This window comes from Grampus griseus (genome assembly GCF_964374135.1).
Source record: "Grampus griseus genome assembly, chromosome: 2".
Taxonomy (NCBI): Eukaryota; Metazoa; Chordata; class Mammalia; order Artiodactyla; family Delphinidae; genus Grampus; species Grampus griseus.
Window position 1 is genome coordinate 57,382,566 of NC_139018.1, and position 4,445 is coordinate 57,387,010.

Consider the following 4,445-nt stretch of genomic DNA (forward strand, 5'->3'; position numbering starts at 1 on the left):
AAACTGACACAACATTGTGAAGCAATTATACTCCAATAAAGATGTGGGAAAAAAATAAAAGAGAATGCAACAACAACAACAAAATATATATATGTATATATATATATATATACATATATATATACATATATATATACATATATATATATACATAATACCATGGGATAGGTAACTAGCTTAAAAAAATAGAAGTGATAGACCTCTACTGTCTAGTTTTCACTGCTATATCTCAGAAATTCTTTGATATAGAATGAAGCATGCTTGAATGATTAAAGTTTACTGTGACCCCATGCAAGAAATTGAGTCAAGTGTATTTGTTTTGCTTCACTCCTCCCTTCCAGAATGTCTACCAAAGTAAGAATAACATTACTGACATTGGTATCATTTCTAATAAGAATATCAAGAAATTCTTAACGCTTCAAAACATAAAACAAAAAGCTCAAAACATAAGAATTCTGGCCTCATAGAGTTTATGTTCAAGTGTAGCCAAGTTATGATTAGGAGACTACAGAAAAAAACAGACAGATAGTATAATGGACTGGAGGCTGCTAATTACTGAGGAAAAGGTACAGTAGGGAAGATGGAAAGAGTTCTGGGGAGGGAAAGGGTAAGCAATATAAACAGGGTGGTTGGGGGAGGTATCACTGAGAATTTGTATTTGAATAAAAATCTGATGGAAGGAATGAATTTCAGATAAGGGAATACCAGGCAGAGGGAAAGGCAAGTAAAAAGGCCCTGAGTGTTTGATAAATTGACAAGAGTCCAAACAAGTGAGGTAAGCCTGGCCTGAATGACAGAAATAGGAGATACAATGAATAAGAAACATAAGAGAGTCATCAGAAATGTAAAATTTATGTGTAGGGCCTTGAGGAGCATTTGCTTTAACTGGGAATAACGTGAAGTCATGGGAAATATTTTAGTCAGGAAATGGGACGATTTAACATTTAACAGTCTTTTGGGCTAGTGCACAGAGAACACACTGAAGTGAGCTACTGCAATGATCTGAGTGAAGTGATGGTATATTGGACCACATGGAGTTTAGACTAATGAAAGAGGTAAAGAGAAGTGATTGGAAAGTCCAGCTCAGAAGTGTTTATAGATGGTATGTGCGGTGTAAGAGAAAGACTGACTCCAAGTTTTGGCTCAAGAAAGTAAATATGAAATTGCCATTAATTTAGAACAGATAAGTGGATGAATAGGTTTGGATCAGGGAGATCAGGAGCTCAATACTAGACATGTATATACATAAGTACGTACATATTCAGACAGAAACTGGAGAGGAAAGTTTGTTTTTTGTTTTTGTGTTCAATAGCAAAATCATGAGCTTTGAATTGAAAATGCTAAACTTTATCATTAGTTAACACTTATTAACTTTGTGACCTCAAGTGAAACTAAACTTCTGTCCCTCACTTAAATGATCTGGCCAAAGAATATAAAGCCATACATTTTTTATGTAATAATATCAATAACCATATTTGACTTTTACAGTGAATCTGTATGAAGTGGTTTTAGTACTTAATAGTCAGATTCCAAAATGCCCCCCCAAATTTTCCCCTTTCTGGCATTCACACTCTCCTGTAGTTCCCCCTCACACTGTACCAGGATTTGTCCGTGTGATCAGCTGCATACAATGGAAGTGATATATGTTTATTCTCAAGATTAGGTTATAAAGACTGGCTTCTGTCTTGGTTACTTCTGTCTCTGTGTTAAGTCAAGAAAATAGCAAGTGACATGCCAAAATTCAAAAGAAAATATTAAATACTAATTGAAATAAAACGTTCTAAAACGTCACTAGAGAAAGCATAAAGTAAATGCCAAAATTCTGTGATCCACAGTGAGATTATTCCCTTGTGATGTTGCTGTACAATATTTGTTTTAGTTTTGTCCTATTGATTTTTTAACAATATACTCTTTGATGCTACTTCAGCCTCCTTCACAACTTTGTCAATCTCACACATCCATCTGTACTGTTCTGGCTTGTGCTACTGAGCAGCAGTCTGAATTTTTTCTGGACTTACAGGATTATTATATAATGTGAGTTGCTGAAAATAGCTTATAGACTTGTAGTACTACATTTTTAAGAAAATAAGGTAATCAGTAATCAAAAACCTCTCAACAAAAAAAAGTACAGGACCAGATGTCTTCACTGGTGAATTGTACCCAGCATTTAAAAAAGAATACCAATTCTTCTCAAACTCTTTCAAAAAATAGAAGAGGAAACATTTCCACACTTATATTATGAGGCTAGAATTAGCCTGATACCAAAACCAGATGAGGACATCTGAGGACATCATAAAGAAAATTCTAGGTCAACAAATCTGATGAATATAGATACAAAAGCCTTCAATAAAACATTAGCAAATTGAATCCAAAACTATGTTAAAAGGATCATACACCACAATCAAGTGGGATTTATCCAGGGATGGAAGGATGGTTCAACATCCACAAATCAATGTGATATATTACATCAACAAAATAAAAAAATAATTACCGTAGATGCAGAAAACGCACTTGGCAAAATTTAATATCTACTTATGATAAAAACTCTCAAAATGTGTATAGAGGGAACATCTCTCAACATAATGAAGGCCATGTATGACAAGCCCACTGCTAAAACATACTTAAGAGTGAAAAGCTGAAAGCATTTCCTCTAAGTTCAGAAACAAGACAAAGATTCCCACTCTCACTAATTTTATTCAGAGGATTTCACTAAATAGTTAGTTATCAACATTATGTTTAGAACATAACTTACTGAATAAAAATATAAAGAATTGCTTTTCTGTGACAATATCAAATAAACATAGGAATGTTCCTATTACACAGAATATTTAATACCTATTTCCTGATGTTATACTTCTATCAATAGATATCCAATAAATTCTATGTTTTACAGGTAAATATTCAGAGGGTAATTTGTACTTGGCCTATATAGTTAACAGTATTCACAAAATTGCATTATTTCTAGTAAGAATTATGTGAAGACTTATATATAAGCTATATACTTTAAAATTTTGGAAACAGAATATTAAAAATTCACAGGGCCACAAAACATAATGCATACAACACAAATGATAAAAAAGCATTTTAAAAAAAGAATTCAGAATAATGATAGTAAAGATGATGCAAAATCTTGGAAATAGAATGGAGAAAATACAAGAAACATTTAACAAGGACCAGGAAGAACTAAGAGCAAACAAGGAGTGATGAAAAACACAATAAATGAAATTAAAAATTCTCTAGAAGGGATGAATAGCAGAATAACTGAGGCAGAAGAATGCATAAGTGACCTGGAAGATAAAATACTGGAAATAACTACTGCAGAGCAGAATAAAGATAAAAGAATGAAAAGAATTGAAAACAATCTCAGAGACTTCTGGGACAACCTTAAAGGCCCCCATATTCGAATTATAGGGGTCCCAGAAGAAGAAGAGAAAAAGAAAGTGATTGAGAAAATATTTGAAGAGATTATAGATGAAAATTTCCCTAATATTGGAAAGGAAATACTTAATCAAATCCAGGAAGCACAGAGAGTCCCATACAGGATAAATCCAAGGAGAAACATGCCAAGACACATATTAATCAAACTATCAAAAATTAAATAAAAAGAAAATATATTAAAAGCAGCAAGGGAAAAACAACAAATAACACACAAGGGAATCCCCATAAGGTTAACAGCTGATCTTTCAGAACAAACTCTGCAAGCCGGAAGGGAATGGCAGGACATATTTAAAGTGATGAAGGAGAAAAACCTACAACCAAGATTACTATACCCAGCAGGGATCTCATTCATATTTGATGGAGAAATTAAAACCCTTACAGACAAGCAAAAGCAAAGACAGTTTAGCACCACCAAACTAGCTTTACATCAAATGCTAAACACATTTAGCAGGAAACACAAGAGAAGGAAAAGACTTACGATAACAAACCCAAAACAATTTAAAAAATGGTAAAACTAACATACATATTGATAACTGCCTTAAATGTAAATGGATTAAATGCTCCAACCAAAAGACAAAGACTGGCTGAATGGATACAAAAACAAGACCCATATATATGCTGTCTACAAGAGACCCACCTCACACTTACGGACACATAGAGACTGAAAGTAAGGGGATGGAAAAAGATATTCCATGCAAATGGAAATCAAAAGAAAGCTGGAGTACCATTTCCCATATCAGACAAAATAGAGTTTAAAACAAAGACTATTACAACAGACAAGGAAGGACACTACATAATGATCAAGTGATCAATCCAAGAAGAAGATATAACAATTGTAAATATTTGTGCACCTAACTTAGGAGCACCAAAATACATAAGGTAAATACTAACAGCCATAAAACGGGAAATCAACAGTAACACAATCATAGTAGGGGACCTTAACACCACACTTTCACCAATGGACAGGTCATCCAAATTGAAAATATAATAAGGAAAAACACAAGCTT